General features: G+C 37.5%; 1 long non-coding RNA gene across 1 annotated transcript in view; it reads right to left on the bottom strand.

Annotated features, from left to right (window-relative positions):
* LOC102248177 overlaps nt 1-19538 on the bottom strand; it is a 93131-nt gene that overhangs the window by 23772 nt on the left and 49821 nt on the right. Inside the window, exon 3 of the long non-coding RNA XR_314222.2 lies at nt 2485-2586. This is a non-coding gene — a long non-coding RNA (uncharacterized LOC102248177). The remainder of the gene's footprint in view (nt 1-2484; nt 2587-19538) is intronic.

The raw sequence follows: 19538 nt of genomic DNA, 5'->3' as shown, positions 1-19538 counted from the left end.
CAAATACAGAGGGAGTGATATAGTTAAGGAAAAGCATGCCACCAAGAGTAAGGGTCGGAATTTATACAGTCCAGAATTTGGATATTTTACTCATAATAGCATACCTTTTTGTAGCATAGGGAATAATAAGAGTGGTTGGTTTATGAACTAAGGACAACAACAACAAACCCACCTTTATTTGCTATTTTCATTTTACCAGCTTTAAAATCTATTTGCCAAAACAGGTCACCCTAGAGTCACAGGTCCATAAAAAGTGACAAGAGAATTTTTCATTTTCTCAAATTTTAAAATTGGCACAAGTTTGACTAGTTATTTTCCATGTGGCTCATGTTTACTTATCTAGCGCTGGTAGGAAGAGGATGCCACCTCCTAAGCCTTTGAAAATATTAGAAAGAATGAATTCTACCTTAAAATGTGGTAACCCATCCCATACGATCACAGGAAGAAGTAAAACAGAGTGCAAAACTGCACATGTGAAAACCAGGAAGGTGAAGCACATCAACTGTGTCTGAGAAAATACGTGAAAATATATACATGGTATGTTTGACATTTTGGAGCATCCTTGGGGAGACATTGATTTGTAATTCAGATCACATAGCATCTTTGATTTCTCCCACTTGCCCATGGCCTTTCCCCACCCCCTCCCTCCAACTCCAAATAAAACACAAAAGCTTTCTTGGCGATGGATGGAGAGCAACCCAGGAATCTGTGCAGGGACTATCCATCACATTTCTGTCTTAATTGAATGACACCAGAATGAGATCGATAAAATGTAACAAGAGACAGCTTTGCATTTCCACACTCACTTATTCCCCCTCTCTATTACTCTCAGCGACCACCGTGACCAGAAAGCCCAAGTACAGAACATGACCGCCGCTGCCAGGCAAGCTGTTCGGATATGAATAAACTTGTCAGGGAAACAACACAACTTACAAACCTTCGAAGGGAGCTGGGGAGACAAAGGTTATGAGAGTAGCACTGACTAAATAGGCTTCTTTAAAAAAGCAATTTCATAGATGCATTCTCACTCCTAAATAACCTCCTCTAATGTAATGTTTCAGTTAGGTCATCTCAGCAGCTGTCCCCATGACCACCCCCTCCCCCCGACCCCCCAGATTTCTTGAGAATGCATCAGGGGCTGCCTCAAAAGTAGATATGGTGACATCTCAGCTCAAACCTGCAAGTCCTACAATAAATGCTGGGCAGCTGCGATGCCCCCATGCACCAGGTTCCTGAGATCTCCAATGCATTATTGATAACCTCATCACGCTGCTAAAAGCACAGGCTGACATTGTTCTAATCTCAACCTTCTCCTGGAGAGCTCTGGCTCTGTGTGGGAATCGATCACAGGCAGAGTAAACCAGAGAGCAACACTGCACATGTGAAAACCAAGACGGTGCAGCATCGCCTAGAATAGATTCACCTCATTCGGGTTGTGTTAACTACAATCGCATGGCCTGCTACGATGTTTCTATATCTTTGACAGTTTACAATGTGGCCAGATGCTAAGCTCTTTGTTGCCATAGTTCATTTAATATGCCACATCTTGAGCTTGTTAAAAATTATTCCTGGAACGAAAAGTCTGTATGATAAAAAATGTCTTCCATGTAGTTTCCAAAAGTGCATTTTCTTTTAATGCTTCATTCCAGTGGGTTTTCTCCAGGTTATTTTGAGACTTAATTAGATATAGGTGACTGCTCTAGATACAGTGTCTCTCTTCCATGGCCATGTGACAACTCAGAGAGCTATGTACCTCCAGAGATACAGAGAGTAAGTACCTCTGTACTCTCTATAATTTTGCTCTTTTATTCTTTTAGATAACAATGTAAGATTATAGCACGTATCAGTGGCTAACTTCTTTATAGGTTTTTATTTTATTATTCAGTGTATTATTCGCAAAAATGATACATTGAATAATATGACAAAATATGGGTCCCATCTCATCCCAAGTAGGCAGAATAGAGAACTTGAAAATATATCCGAACCATGAGTTAGAGCTTGACTATTTGCTATGCTCCGGCTTAGAGATAATAGCTTCAGTAGCCTGTCTTTGCTGTTAAACCCTATTTTCATAGCTGGTATATGGCTAGGTAATTTGCAAAATAATCACTTGTCTCAGGTTACCACTGAATTCTAGAGCAAAGCAGCTTGTAATGAAACCATTATTTACAAATGAAACAATGGGTCATAGGGAACAAAAGGCAAAACATACACTGTTTTGTTTCACCTGCAGACATTGGTCACCTGAAGCAGGGGCTGAAGCCAGGCAGGAACAAACCTGTTTCATCTGCCTTTCACAGTTGAGGCCTGCATCTGATGTCATGTCAATTTCCCCCAAGTTACAGATTTTCTGTTGCCCAGCACAGTATAAGGTCCCAGAAAATGTGGATTTAATAGGAAAAACGTGTGTCTTTATGCAGGTATGCACATACTGTGAGACAAAATGTACCCAGGACATTCTAAAATAGATAAAACTTAAAATACCTTCAGGCTTCTCGCGTTGCGCTTCTCGCGTTGCTTTATGGTGATTGGTGCTATTTAAGGCAGCCAGAACCCATTTTCCCCAGTGCTGCAGCCGCTTCACCCCTGGGGGGAAAAACAAAAACAAAAAAACAAGTTGCATGGAATGGGGAACTTCTTTGAGCACCATAAACTAAAACTAACTTGGAATAAGTATCTTTTACCTCTGAGCACTTTTTTATTTTATTCATTGCTGTTTGCTTAGTTGGTGGGCCACCGAACAGTTAGCAGTAAGAGAAAGAGGCTATTTCTGGTATGAACCAGCACATCACTGAAAAAAAGAATTAAAATGCAACAAACAACAGCAGAGTTTGGTGGGATCTGGTGGTTCTGCTGTGGGCACACCTCTGATGAGGGAAGCGGATGAACCCCACCGAGGCCCTGTAGGTGAGGGAATGCTACTGTCCACAGTGTGATATCCCACCAGGAATATACTGAGTGCTGTGGGGTGCTTCTTGTTGTGGGTGTTATTGTGTGAGGGTGGTTTTAATTTTTAAAATGAGGCTGTGGCTAATTAGGGGTGTTGGCACAGCTTGGACTGATGAAACCGATTACAATTATAAAAGATTCTGGGGCTGGAGCAGGCAAAGATGCTGGCTGCTGCCCGTGTAGACCCAGCGGTGTCTGTATGGTTGTCAAGTATGATTATGCTAGGAGCAGGCTGGATTTATTGGCTTTTTCCCTATAGGATTCAAATGCCCATGCGTGGAGCTCATAGTACTATTACCAGAGTCTTGGTTCCTCTTTTGTATTGTCCCTGAACATTTAGGAAATTCAAGAAAGAAAAAGCAGACCCACTTTACTCTCCAGAGTCTACGAGAAAGCTGGATGAGTAAAAGAGAACAATTATCTTTCCCAAGTAACCTTATCATTCTTCAAACTTAAAGTCAGTCTCAATCCTGTTTGTTTGTCACATTCTATATATTTGAAACTGATAAGAAACAAGAGAACATACTTGATATATACCAATAAGGTGAAAAAGGAAAGACTGAATTTTGTTTAAGGAAATGTATTTTCTAGAGCATGAAGAGAGGAAGAAAGGAAGAAAAGAAAAAAAGAAAGAAAGAAAGAAAGAAAGAAAGAAAGAAAGAAAGAAAGAAAGAAAGAAAGAAAGAAAGAAAGAAAGAAAAAGAAATAAAAAGTAAAAGAACCTTTGTCTAATCCTATGGGGTAACCTATTGAAATGCAGCATCTAAACATGGTTTATGTTTGAGTTTTGTCCCCTCATGAGCATTCTTCATTTAGGAGATGTGCATTTATTACAACACGTTACAAAAGAGCCTGAATGGGTATTCAAATAACTGCTGCAATCAAAAGATTCTTTTTTCAAAGAAACAACCACAGATTTATATAGTTTTTGTGCTTTGCCATGGACATTCTAAAATGATAGAAAGATTCTCATTTGTGGCCCCCTCCTTCCCTGGAAGCTATTGAATTGTTCTGATTTTGTACAGTGTAGGACAATCCTGCAAAAAATAAAACATTTCAACTTTGTACAAAAGGTGAGGCTTTCCATTGGAAGTGTTTCTTTAGCAGGGAAAAAAATAGAGAAAATGGGCTGACAGCTTTAGAAAACTTAAACAATTCCCCTTGCCAAAATACGGATTTCGTGATTTTTCTCTAATTTCAGATTTGGTGCATATGTGTCGGGCTAACAATGAATGCTTTCAATTTTAACATTCAATTTCTTCTCTCCCTGCTCAAAGCAATCTTCACTTTTTAATAGGCAATTATTTTTCTAATTGCTTCTTAAAAACTTTTTTTCAGGATGACTGTGGGACACTCCACTCTACGTTATACATTATGGATGCATTTAAAACAAACTGAGAGCATTGTAAATTGCAGAATGCACTTCATTGCTAAGAGTATCTTAGAATGAGGAAGAAAAGCAAGGAGATTATTTGTCAAAGTATTAGAAAACTTTTGAAACTTACAAATTCATAAAAATCACAGGCAAAGTCAGTTGAGAACAATTCTTTTAAGTAAAAATAAAAGGCAAAATAGCATTGGCTATGATTGTTTTAATGGGATATATAGTGTATTATTTTCTTCCATAGGCATTAAACCTCACTTCACAAAATATTGTACTCTCCCATTTTTTTTCTTTATAATCTATTACCTTCAAGGAACACACTTTTCTATGCTAGAAAGAAATAAAACCAACCTTTTATAATCTCAACTGTTCATATATATTTTCACTTGAAATGTAATGCCTCAAAACACACTCTTAGGTGCAAAAACAAAACAGAAAAAAACTAGTTAGAAATCAAGAATAAAAATATGCTACATTTTATTAGACTCAATTTAACTCTGAGACATGAAAAGAAAGACAATGCCATCTAGCCCTGTGCTACCTTAGAAAAGTGTCTTACAAAAGCAATGCTAATTTCAATGTTGCAGACACAAACAGAATAATGAGAAGGCATGTGGCTAAGCAGTTGAAATTTGTAATTCTATTCTTTTATAGATCATTCCAATAGGTTTTAGTTCAAATCAGAAACCATAAGTTGATGTTTCATGAAACCAACTAAACATATAATGAAAGCTTCCTTCAATGACCATGTTTTAAAATTAATATGTGACAGACTGTTTAAAAGACTTGTTTAATTATTAATAGAAACATTTTATCATATAGATTTTTTTAAGTTGCCCTTGTTATTAACTACCACTGATTGCAATAGGAGGTAAAATACAGAACATGGCTGGGCCGGTCTATCAAAGCTCTAATTAGGGTCATGCTATAGAAAAACAATGAAGTGATTTTGTCACCAATTACTGACAATTAGCCTAAGTACAACAGTTAATTTCATGGAAATAAAACCACTATAAAATGAAAGGAACAAAAACTATCATAATTAATGGCATTTGCCTGCATTCCTCTACTGTGTTTTTTTGTTTGTGTTTTGTTTTTTGTTTTTTGTTTTTAACCATAAAAGTTTTGAAACAACTTGAACAGCTACACAGGTACACAAAATTCAAGAGTCTATGTTTCTGGGCTTTCTGATTTGTAAGTGTCTGTGGGAACACATCACTTAGCAACAGAATTATGTATATTAGTCTTTTATCCCTTAAACCTAAATACTTCATACATGCAGAGTGTGCACTTGTTAAACAATAAAACCAGTATGTTTAGTTACAGAGAAATGTCTTGGGATAGCATATCATTCCACTGTTGCACTGCATCTAGATAGAGTGAACTGCCAATAATTGCAGGAATGTTACAAAGTTAAAAGTTCCCAGTCTCCCTTGCACTTCTGTCCCACTCAAACTTTTCTCTCCACTTGCTTCTTCTTCCTTTTTTTAAAAAATGTTGCCCTGCTGTCCTAGTCATGAGCCTGGGGATGTCTGGGCTTCTGCCTCATGTCAGTTTCATCTCATGCATGAACGCGGTCACACGTTTCAAAAGTTGCAGAGTCACAAGGCGTCAGGAAGTCAACTCAAGCTTTAAAATGTTGTGCTGGCTTCTCTGAAAGCCAGAGAGGATTCATTTTGCAAGTTACCTACCAATCAAGAAAGTAAAAATACTTCAAGGCCAGGGACTTCTAACTCTAAACTTCGGAAAGTGTACCCTCGCCAAGACTTTTCTCGTTTCCACAAGTTTTGAAAACAAAACGTTAAGACCTAACAAAACATCTATAAACAGCCACATCGCCTTTAAAACTGTACATATACCAATAAACATTTTAGGGGTTTTTTGGCCACGCGGAGATAAGATCCTCTCTGGGGAGAGGACCAGAAACTGCTCTGTCTTTTGTGCAGACTCCTGGAATGTGCTTGCCTTTCATTTCTTTCTTTGTGTCTGGCACGCTGGCCTCACAGGCAGTGTCTTAAGCCAGGCAGGGTCAGGGCAAACAGAGAGCTGCATTCATGGACAGATCAAGTTTATGTGAGAATCTGCTCCTCCACTGCCCTCAATCTCCATATGAATCGTTAATAAAATCTCAGCCTGAAAGCTCATCACCCCAACAGTGGGGAAGTCATGCAGAGAATCCTCTAGCTCAGAAAAACAAGATTTCTTTATCTTTTTTCATCCTTCGCCAGCATTCGTGGGAATTCTGCCATGTAACCTCCTCCTGAACCAACCCCCCCCGCCTCCGCCTTCCCTCCAACACCCCACCTCTCCCCACAAGTTGCACCTGATCACCAGGGAAGGCGAGGAGCTAAAAGACAAAAGAAGCATTCTGACATCCACAGCAAATCTACCACACCAACTTTGCCTCTGCAGTAATTTGCTGCTCTAAAAACCTTCAGGCGAAAGGAAACATCAATGCTTCATTTTTTCCAGCTTGTGTCAAGCAGCTGGGAAGACTTTCCCAGAGCTTTATGACACCACATGAACCAGAGAGCCACAGATATAATACAAGGTCACATTTAAAGCGAGGAACAGACTCATACCCTAATTAACTTGATATCTCCATGCAAGTACTGGACAGGAACAAGGCTCCATGTATGTTGCAGCCAATCTTGCGTGTATCTTGCTACAGGCTAGCTGGGCCTCTTGTTTCCTCTGCTTTTGCTCCTTGCAAACTGTTTTAATATCGAACGCTTTTCAGTGGGATGGGCTGATGAACGAAAACATGTATTTCCTGCTTGCCCTTTAAGGTGGGTTAAAGGGGGTGCCAGCAACCAATTACAGAACAAAAGAACACAAAATGAGAGAAGACTTAAGATCCTAAGGAGTGAATGTGTTGCATTCTTTGCCGTCTATTTTTTAAACTAAGTGTTTCATTTTTATTCGCTCTTATCATGAATAGTGAACAATATCTATTTCATTTAAAAAAATGAAAGCAGTTGACCCAGTAGCTCCTGAAGGAAATCTACTGTTTTCTACTCAAAAAGTCTTTAAATGCACTTCACTTCCATTTCAACTTGATAATAATTTTACAAGGAATAAAAAAGTTTGAAAGTTTATCCAAATCTGTGAATCAGATATTCACATTACTTTAATATACTTAGGTACATTACAGAATAAGAAGTTATATTTTCAGCCCTAATGAACATTTGGACCCTATTACATCTTTGTTTCTTCATTTATTTTGGTCAGTAATGCAACATTAACTTCTAAACTCGTTGCACATAAATTGTTCCAAAATATCTTCCATTAAACTTTTCTGTCATATAACTGCATATGTTCAAAAAATGAATGTCATCTAAAAACAAATAATTCTAAAGTATACATAAGTGAATGTGATTTGCCTAAATATAACAGAAATTTCCATCACTATCTATCTAAAAATGACATTAGATAATATTTGAGAAGATAAAAATAAACAAACACACACACATACATACACAGGATTTCTTAAAAGCTAGCAAAGTAAAAGGAACATAAAATGACAGCTCATCCACTCACATAATAAAGTCATGAATGTACTATATCACTCAATTTATCTAAAGTGAAATCACTATTATAAATAGCATATTCATTTACTTTATAATCACTTTTTTTCACATGTAAAACATAAGAATCAGGAGTTCAAGGAATTCTCTTACATAAAATTGAAGTCACAGAAGTTTGATAAATTTTCAAAACAAAAGTCATTGTAGTTTTATATTAAAAATCCCAGTGCCTCATGGAATTCTATTTAGATATTATAACATTAGAAATTCATTAAAGACCCAATAGAGCTACAAATGCAAAATAAAGTTCAATATTATTCTTTAGCATTATGTAAATTATTATTATAATTAATATGTATTACATTGTTTCTGGAAGTATAGAAATTCCAACTGTTCTTCACAATACATCTAAGCTAAATTAATTTTTAAATAGATAGTAATTCAATGAATGTTAGACATACTTGCAAAGTTATATTATATGTAAAAAGAGTTATTTTAGGAAATGGAGAATGATCTGAAATATGCATTTCTCTTTTAGGTAATTACTCAATAAGCTAATTTTATAGTAATGGGTTTAATAGTTAAGTAGGGCTATGAGAAACTCAGTATTTTTTATCCATAAGACTTTGTGCTACTGATTTATAATACCTCAAGTCTTTAATGTGTTGGTTTACTTTCATCAATTGCCAAAGGAGTAGTAATATTTTAGCACAGAATGTGTATTATCAAACCTCAGTTTTTATTGTGATGTGTGTTTTCTGAAAAGCAGGAATTAATGATTCTGTCAATTCCCTTTAAGAGTTTGCTTTTCAAATTATGTGTTTTCAAATTTTTTTGTGTAGTTCTAGAGTACAGCTCCTTATTCCTTTTCTAAGTAATGTGCCCTGTTGATTTCCATGGGGGCCTGCAATCCATAATAGAGTGAAGGAAGAGGCAAAGTTAAACATGCATGTTACTGGGAACCCTGTGAGCCACAGAGAGAGGACCTGATTTTGAAACTAGCCTGGAGGAAAGCAGATGAAGCAATCAAGAATTCTAATCTGAACACATGTATTTACATTCAGAATACAAACACCAGTATGGCTCCATAATATGAGGTTTAGCAAGGCTTTTAGACAGCCTACAGAAAAACCCAGAAGCAAGTTGCAGCTTCCATATTGTTACAGACTGAATGTTTGTGTCCCTTTACAATTCATATAATAAAGTCTCATAACCTCCATTGTGGCTATATTTGGTAATGGGACCTCTAAGGAAGTAATTAATAATGAGGTAAAGGAGTGGGGCCCTAACTTGATAGGATTAGTGCCTTTTTAAGAAGAGGCACCAGAGTTTGTTCTCTCTCTCTCTCTCTCTCTCTCTCTCTCTCTCTCTCTCTCCCCCCCATCCCCTCTTTGTCTTCCTGGCCACAAACATGCATAATATGGCCAAGAAAGGCCAGATGAGAGAGGAAGCAGATGTCTACCCACCAGGAACAGAAGCCTCCCCAGAAACCAAATTTGCTATCACCTCTATCACGGACTTCCATTCTTGACAACTGTGAGAAAATAAATTTCTGTTGTTTAAGCCACCCAGTCTCTGGCATTTTGTTATAGCAGCTGAGCATATTAGTATACATATTGAAACAAAGGCTAACAGTAAGAAATTGGAGTAAACCCAGAACTGCATTCTAAGAATAGTTCTGCTTTACCTGTTCTTTCTTCCCTTGGAGAGCTAGGTGAAATAGGCAAGAATCTTAGTTTGTATCCTTACTTCTATTGTAAAGTGGTAAGCCTACCACCCAACTGCTGGACAGCTTGCAAATCTGTATTAGACAAGCATTATGGATTCTATACCTAAACTAGAGAGGTATAAAATTAATTTTATATCTCTACTTAATTTCTTAGAATCATTTTCACTCAAAATACCTATGTCAGAAAAAAACATTGATGGTATAATGAGAAAGAGCATGGATTTTAAAATAAAGGTCTAGGAATAGATGAGCTTCAGCTTATTCTTTGACCTTACATGTCCCTTGGCCAGTCTACACCTCAGTTTCCTAAGATGCAAAATGGGAGAAACCTCCCTGATGTTAAAATATTGTGAAGTGTAGGTGCTGCTAATAAGGTGGTACACATCTTCAGCATGATTATAATCATTATTATACTTTCCCGGGCTCCTTAAATTTCTCTCAGTTCAATTAAGGTACTATATATAGATTTATGTATTTTTTAAATTTCAGCTTCGTTGACATATAATCCTATATAATAAAAGGATAATATGCAAATTGTCGCCTTGACCAGGAGTTCAACCAGGGGGTGGGGCTGGCCAGCCAACCACCTGTGGCCCCTCCCACCAACTGGTGCTGCCCCCGATTGCCACTCCCCACCCCTATTGGGGCAGGCCGGCTTGACCCCACCCAGGCACAAATTCGTGCACCAGGCCTCTAGTTGACATATAAAATTGTAATGTATTCAAAGTGTACATTGTGGTGATTTGATATACATATACATTGTGGAAGGATTCCCCCATCTAGTTAACTAACGCATCTATCACCTCATATATTTATTTATATCTGGGTTTGGATTTTTTGTATAAGGACATTTATGTTCTACTTTCTTAGCAAATTTCAGTGTTATCTACTATAGTCACTATATTTTACATTAGATCCTCAGACCTCATTCAACTTGTAGCTGAAAGGTTGTACCCTTTTGCCAACCTTTCCTTACTTCCCAGCCCCAGTGTCTGGCATCCCTTTTCTACTTTCCATTTCTATGAGTTTGAGATTTGTTTTGTTTTGCTTTTTTTAGATTCCAAATAAAATGATACATGCAGTATCTGTCTTTCTCTGTGACTTATCTCATTTAGCAGACACTCAATGCAGGAGCTGCCCTCTGGTGGTCAGTGTGCTCCCACAGTGGGAGCTCTGCTCAGCCACAAGCCAAGCTGATGGCTGCCAGTACAGTGGTGGTGGTGGGAGCCTCTCCTGCCTCCTCAGCAGCGCTAAGGATGTCTGACTGCAGCTTAGGCCTGCTCCCCGCTGGCAAGTGGGCATCCCCCAAGGGCTCCCGGACTGCCAGAGTGATGTCTGATTGCCAGCTTAGGCCCAATTCCCCAGGGAGCGGGCCTAAACCAGCAGGTGGTCACCCCCAAGGGGTCCCAGACTGTGAGAGGGCACAGGCCAGGCTGAGGGCCCCCCCCCCCAAGTGCACAAATTTTTGTGCACCGGGCCTCTGGTAGTTCTATAAGAAATTATGGTCTCTAATTATCACATTAATGTTGCTAATGTGGTTTTATTCAACAATTGATCAGTTGGCAAAAATACCAAGAGAATCAAAGTATTAGCCTAGCTATGAGTAACATTAAAAGTTACATACTGTCCTGCCCTGGTCAGGCATGTAAACTAATTTCCTGTACCTGGCAGAATTCACATACTAGTACCCATGAGTATTCCTCCACTTTTCTTTTCACTTGTCAAATGACACAAGGATCCATTTTCTTCTGTAGCAGCATCCTATATAATAAAAGGCTAATATGCAAATTGACTGAATGGTGGAAGGACTGGTCGCTATGATGTGCACTGACCACCAAGGGGCAGATGCTCAATGCAGGAGCTGCCCCCTGGTGGTCAGTGCACTCCCACAGGGGGAGCAGCGCTCACTCAGAAGCCAGGCTCACAGCTGCAGTGGTGGCAGGAGCCTCTCTCGCCCCCAGGGAGTGGGCCTAAGCCAGCAGTCCAACATCCCCTGCGGGGTCCCAGACTGTGAGAGGGCACAGGCCGAACTGAGGGGACCCTCCCCCTCCCCGGTGCAGGAATGTTGTGCACTGGGCCTCTAGTCTTAGTATAAGCCTCTTATGTAAGTTTCCCTGAATGAACTCCATCATTTACCAGATTTTCTTCTGTCTTTCCCTGCCCTCCACTTATGGAGGTACCTTTGCAGGTCTGGGACCTTCCCTGGGTCTGACTGTGCTAACAGCTGGATAAAACTCAGAGTAGGTAAGAAATAGTTAAAAAAAAAGTTTCTGCAAAACTTCAAAACTAATTTTTCCAAAAGAGTTTTTCCTTGGTTTGGAAAATAAAAATCTCTTGAATTATTTTAGAAAAATTTTGAATGTGGCTATTCCCAATATGTATTTGCCAATAATTCTAGCAGGCAGTTGAATTCTTCAATCATGTGCTTGTTGCTAGTTCAGCTTTATTGAACTCTTGGAGATGTTTGCTCCCCAAGGAGTCCCCAGGCCTTTGCACCTTGTGCACTTTGTCAAGAATAAATGAGAATCAAGTTACAACAGGTTCAAATGCAGTGTCCAGGCAACTCTAATGGATTCTATGTTTGGCAAAATGTACTTTCCCACAGTTAATTCTCAACCACAAATCAAAAGTAAGCTCTAAATATAAAGAATTCTTTAGTCAAAATCAAGGTAAAAATCTTTAAATTATGGGAATCAATTGAAAAACACATTCCATACATAATCTTTTAAAAATCTCTATGTAACATTGATAGAGACCAGTATTTTTTATTCTCAGACATTTAAATAATTTTAATTGATTTTACAGAGAGAGGAAGGGAGAGGGAGAGAGAGATAGAAACCTCATTGAGAGAGAAACATCGATTGACCACCTCCTGCACGCCCCCCACTGGACATCAAGCCTGCATCCTAGGCATATGCCCTGACTGGGAAATGAACTGGCAACCTCTCAGTGCCCCAGATGACACCCAACCAACTGAACCATTGGGTTCTCACAAACCATCAAAAACCAACTAGAGCACTTTTCTCTGCCACAACTTTTTAAACTTGTACGTACAAAAGGTAACATTGCTATAAACTTATACTGTCCAAAATAGTAGCCACTAGCCATGTATACCTTGTGAAGATGGAATATCTTGATTCTAGGAACATATTACTCTTTAGAAAAATTGCATCTATTTGTGGCACTATTTCTAAATATGTTGCATTATATATTTTTGAGAAGAAAATTAAACATCTAGACTCTTCTCAGCAAAACAAAACAAAACAAACAACACTTTTATGGACATGCATTGAGTATTGCACACAATGTCTGGGTTCCAGGGACCTTCTGCAACCAAACAGTGTATTGAGTTAATGACTCCAGTTATAGGAGTTATTTTGCTACTCGTTCTCTCTTTTCCACAGCATTCCCTATGAAAGCCTCTTGGAATATCAGTACCATGGGCAGGAGGAGCCTGGACAAAGAAGGCCAACACAGAGGGACAATGACCGAACTTCTGTAGAAGCTCCAAGTCAGGTAATGGAGAGTTCCGTGCAGTGTCCCATGGGATATCATGAGATTGGGTTGAATGCAACAGTCACTGGAGCCCAAGATCTAGCACAAGGGTTGGACCTTGACAGTGGGAAGCTTCAGGCACAATGAAAGTCCAGAATCTAATCATTGAGATTCAAATGATAGGATTTTTGTAACAGTCTTCTATTCAGGGATTAGACGTGAGTTACAGGAACGGATGCTAGTCTCCCCTGTGTAGAATATAACAAGGATCTCTGTGCCTGGCCAAGCTGGCTGGGTTCAGCTTTAGGCAATAGCACATATGAGGAAACTGGGGATGGCTTTATTGACACAGCAGAGGGAAGGTGAGAGACAGCTGAGAATGTGCTCTCCAGAAAAACAGTTGTGTATGGAATTCAGGACTTGTCACTTTATTCAAAACAGCTGAAAATGGTGATTGTAGTGTCTCTCAAGAACCCAAGTGGTTATACCACCTCAGTATTTCCTTTACCTACAACCCTTGGAATATAATTAAAATCAATTATACTCACAGATTATTTATTTTATTAGCTATATATATATAGATATATGTTATGTGTACAGATTCTGGAGTTGGCTTGCATAGGTTCATGATTTAGTTCCATCAACAACTAACTGTGTGACTTTAGACTTTACCTTCTGTACTATATTTGCAAATCTGTAAAATAGAAATGAAAAGAATACCCAACCCATTGGAAAGTTATGGGTTTAGAGCAATGACTGACACAGTGTGTGTTCATTCAATGTCATATATATTGCATTTTGCTCAGTAGATTATTTTCATTTTAAATCTTTGAAATGTCTAATTATACATTAAGTCTCAATTTTTAGATATTTTTATCTGATAACTAATGTATTATTAGACTTCTGTTCTGAATGTTGAGGCTCCGGGTTCTGAGGCATATGATTCTCTGATGATAGAGGAGTTATGCCCATCAATTTGTCATCCCACATTGATGACAAGCATTCTGTGTGTTAGTTGGGTGATTGTGAGTCATGAACAAACTGTTCTGTAAACTTCAAAGTTTTTTTTTTATTGCTTAAAGTATTACAAAGAGTATTACATATGTCTCCTTTTTTTCCCCCCGCCCTTGACAATTCCCTGGCCTCCCCTACCCCACAGTGTCTTATGTCCATTGGTTATGCTTATATGCATGCATACAAGTCCTTCGGTTGATCTCTTACCACCCCCCCCGTCCTGCCCCGCAACCCTCCCCGGCCTTCCCACTGTAGTTTGACAGTCTTTTCGAGGCAGCTCTGCCTCTGTATCTATTTTTGTTCATATAAACTTCAAAGTTTTTAAAAACATGTTTGAATGAAAATACACTTAAGACACATGGGCAATCTCTACCCTAGAGTCACAGCTCTCTTAGAGTATGGCACATTTTCACAAGAAATGTTCTTAAAATGTTGTAACTAGAATACAGGCATAAACATAAAAAGAAATCTGAAACAGTGGCCATCTATGTGCAATAAATTAGAAAAATTATTATTTCCCATGGAGCCTCAGGATACAATAAGATCTAGAGGAAATAAAGTCTTTTTTTTTTTTTTGTAATACTATGCTCTGCCATCATCACATTTTTCCTATCTTCATTTCCCAGCATGTTTATTATAGAGCATGAAAGGATTAGACAATTGGGTGCCGAGCTGAAATGCATTCTATATTGGGCTCATTATTAATAACCACTAATTGAATTTCATATCATCATAATAATTCCAATTAGAAAAATGATAATACTTTATCAGAAGAATAAAAAGTTGTCTTTCTGTCTCCCAGCAGGGCTATTAGCTTAGGTGAGAGACATATAAATAGATTCAAACTAGTTCTCTCAGCAGTTTTAAATCACAACCATTGTAACATTCCTTAGAAATATTGAAGTCCAAATTTAATGTATGTTTTTTCAAAATTTTTATGGAAAATTTAATACTGAATTGAAATATTGCTTTGCTATCTCCTTCTGTGCTTACGGTCTGATATAAAAAACTAGTATTTATATGTTGCCAATTTTTTTCAATTCTATTTTATTATGTTCTTTAGCATTTTTATATGTAGAAAAGTTACCCATTTGAAATGCCAGTTATTTTTTTGTTCTTTAAAATGCACATGGTAGCTTGTCTTATATGCATGATTTATTTGCCAAGTGAATTATGATATTCTAACTGGAAAAGTGACTTTCTACATGATTTTGAAGTACAACCCCTATGAAGGTACAAGATACATTTTAATGAATTAATTAAATATTTCTGGCAAGACTGATAATTATAAATACATGAAAAGCTCTGACACTTTTGTAATAAAATGAACACTAAACACTAGAAATTTTTCTGCACTATATGCACATTACTATTAGCAGATTTATTTCACTTTTCATCTGATGAGTTACATCTATTTAACAGGGTGGCATTTTGCAGCGAGAGTACAAATTTTGCACCATTTTTTTTTAAATGGAAAGAAAAACGCACATCAATTTTGTGAAATAACTATAGTTCTTGGAAATTACAAAAATCACCATGATAACTGTTATAAGTAAGACATGTGATGAATAATGATACAATGATATAAACTAAGGTTTTACAATCTGAACATTCCTAAGTATAAGAAAATAAAACATAGATTATAATACCTAGTTATGTTAACCAATTAAATAGTAGCACTGAACTTTCAAATAGCCTAATCCTTTGGCATAATTTTGTCTTTCCACATTAAGGTTTATACAACATTGTTTATCTGGGGATGCTGTGTCCTGCAGGGGTGTGTGCATGTATATACTCAAGGACTGGCCGGAGTGGACAGAAGGATGCAAGTAAAACCATTTTTAAAACAGGAGAATGATGTGTTAGAGCCTAAAGAAAATATGCTATGCATATTTCTATGAGAATACATGTCTTGTAACTGTAACATCCCCTTCTTTTGAAGATACATTTAGTTTGCACTTGAGAAATAATAAGGAAAAAGTACAATCATGCATTTTGACTTGTTGCTTTAGGTGTTCTACTCACCTATAGTTCATGACCCAACTGATCCCCAAAGAGCCATCCAGTCAAGGAAGGCAAGAATCATATCTGTTTTGCTCACAAATATATCCCCAGCGTGTAAGCAGAGCTCTTAAATGGCATTTAATTAATATTTTATTAATATAGTAAAAAACAAATCATTGAATAAAATAAGGACTTATCTATAATAACAAAAACATAATATGTTAATTAGACCAGACGTCCTTTCAGACAACCTTCCAGACGAAGCCAGGGCTGCAAGGGAAGCCCGGGTCCCAGGTGCCAGAGGGAAGCTGGTGCCGGCAGCCGGGGAAGGAAGGCCTACTCTTGCATCGGGCCTCTAGTGTTCAATAATTATACAACACCCCTATTAGATGATAAAATAATAATATGGATATGTGCATAAAGCATTGTTTAAAATAAATAGTCTTCACATCATCATATTTCTGCAAATTTCTAAAAGAGCATGGGAGCTTTTGAACTTAGGTCTCTCATAGATTTGCATTCAAATTCCAGCACTGGAGTCTAGAGAGCTTCAGCTCTTTAAATAGGTCTGATTTTTAAAATCTTCAACTGCAAAAAGGAGACTCAATTAATCCTCCTCAAATTGTTATTGACAGGATTAAAGTCTATAATACGGGGTTTATGAAAGCCATTCAATTGGCAGATACCTTTTCCCCCAGGTTATCTTACATATCCACATTAATATCCTATATAATAAAAGGCTAATATGCAAATTGTCCCCTCGACCAGGAGTTTGACCAGGGGGTGAGACTGGCCAGCCAACCACCTGTGGCCCCTCCCCCTGGCCATGCACAAATTCATGCACTGGGCCTCTAGTTTCAAATAAATGCCTGAAATTTAAGATATTCAACAAAAGTAACTAATAAAATTGGTGCAAAATTTGTTTTAAAATAGTTTTTTAAAAAATTGGGATAGACTTTAGAACATTATTTGATCCATTTCTGTGTTTGTAAATAGGCCATGTTACTAACTTTATAAAAAATACATCCCTTTTTTAAAAAATATATTTTTATTGATTTCAGAGAGAAAGGGAGAGGGAGAGAGATAGAAACATCAATGATGACAGAGGACTGAGCCCACAACCCAGGCATGTACCCTGACTGGGAATTAAACCATGACCTCCTGGTTCACAGGTCAACCCTCAACCACTGAGCCAGGCCAGCGAAAAAAAAAAAAAAAAAAATACAGTATATCACTTTTCTTATCAAGGATAGGCCAATAGACATGCTCTGACTTGTTTTCTTATTCAAAAATCACTTCCTTTATTTAAATTCCCTTAATGGTTATCTACTGACATAGATGACAGTTAAACAGTTATTCCACTCAAAACCACAATAAGAGTAATAATAATTTGAAGACAACAATCTGTTTATCACTGTTTCTGTTTAAAAAGCCCCAATTAATTTATATTTACCCTCTCCTCAGTGGAAATGTGTGTGCTTTCCCTTGATACTGTGAACTTGAAGATTGAAATAACCTCTCCTTAAATTTTCAATCACTTTATTTTCCTTAGTAAGAATCAAATTAATAAAAGCCCTTGTTTTTGTGAATTTCATTTATCTTGGCAATTTGACATTGCCAAAATTCAATTACGGTTCTATGAATTGTTTTCCTAAAGAATACCTAGTGCATGATGCCTAAATCCAGCCCAATATTAATTCATATCTGATTTCAAAATGAAGCAGTTACCTTCCTGGTTTGGATGTTTTGGGACAGTAACTATATCACAACTTTTTCATTTAGTTGTTTTTATTTTAGTCCTGATAGTGACTATAGCCTGATGCTGACATTCTTCAGGCTGTTATTTTTGAATAACAATTACCCCTGTACGATTATCTAAATCTATAAACTCTTGTAGGTCAATGAAATAACTCTATGCATAAAGTTCTTCAATGTATCTTGCTTACCGCTCTCCCTTATTCAATGCATCTTTTTTGAGGGACTACTATATGAAAGAAGTACTGTGACAAACTTAAGGCATTTTTCCTGACACCAATGGGTTGAAAACGAATGGATAAACCATAAGCAAAGGCAGCATTTCTTAGTGTTTTATAGAACCATAAATTTCCTACGAAACATTAAAGGTGTCTCCAAAATCAAATTTGTGCAAAAAAAAATATATTGGTTGTCTCCTGCTTATTTATGTTACCTCCATAACATACAGACCATTCAGAAAGCTAGAATCTGTCTGGAAAGTGGTGGACAATAAGATAGATGGAATCTGAGACCTTGGATATCTTCATGAAGCAGAGCCACCTACTTGCTCTGAACAACCTACTTTCATCAAGAAATGTATGTGGCCCTAACCGGTTTGGCTCAGTGGATAGAGCATCAGCCTGCGGACTCAAAGGTCTCAGGCTCGATTCCGGTCAAGGGCATGTATCTTGGTTGCGGGCACATCCCCAGTAGGGAGTGCGCAGAAGGCAGCTGATCGATGTTTCTCTCTCATCGATGTTTCTAACTCTCTATCCCTCTCCCTTCCTCTCTGTAAAAATCAATGTTATATTAAAAAAAAAAACAGAAAGAAATTTATGTGAAACAGAAGTCAATTTCAACCTTGTTTGATCCACTATCTGCCAGGGTCTTAATCACTGCTGCTTAAGGCACTAGGAAGTGTGCTCTCTACTATTAGAAGTTCAAAACTTCCCAGCTCATGGAATTTTCTTCTCTAGTTGCAGTTCCTAACTACTGCATTATAGTCTTGGTAGCTCTCATGTCATTTCCTCTTTCTTCACAACTGGAAAATTCCTTCTCCAAACTCCGTTATTATATCTTGTGAGAAACATTCCCCAACCCACTCAGACAGCTTTTCACTCAATTCCCTCAGCTCCCCATACACAGATTATTTGATAAAGAATCCTATGGTAAAATACAAATTTAAGAGAGAGTCACAGAAAGCTTGAGAATAGTGAATTTTGTTAAACTCTTAACTTTGTTGCTATGACACAACATCTAAACTTCAGTATTTTATGCAAATTATGTACAATTCAATTTGCCTGAAGAAAAATAAGACCAAACAAAAGATAAGCATATTTATGTCCTATCTCTCACTTTTGTGGTGTTTAGACTCATAAGACTATCTTATTAAGAACTATGTAATGGAAAGACTTGAATAACAGTTCTAAGTTTAGAACTAAAGGCCCATCTGTGCCTAGAGTGGGAGTATTCTGTCTTCAAGCCAAGAGCTCATATATCTTGTACATCATTCAGCATCTCTACTTAAAATGGGTGAATTTAGTCCTGCGTCACTGAGTTATAAGAATGACCTATTCCTTGTCAAAAATAAAAACCAGTTCTTAGGAAAGCTGTTTCTTAAATTCAGTTTGTTGTTTAAATCAGCAGGTGTCCACTACATACATATGGCATGTTTCATCGTCAATAGTAGAATATTTATTTT

This window comes from Myotis brandtii, unplaced genomic scaffold (assembly GCF_000412655.1).
Source record: "Myotis brandtii unplaced genomic scaffold, ASM41265v1 scaffold52, whole genome shotgun sequence".
Classification (NCBI taxonomy): domain Eukaryota; kingdom Metazoa; phylum Chordata; class Mammalia; order Chiroptera; family Vespertilionidae; genus Myotis; species Myotis brandtii.
Note: the sequence above shows the minus strand (reverse complement) of the source record. Positions and strands in the feature narration are given on the sequence as shown.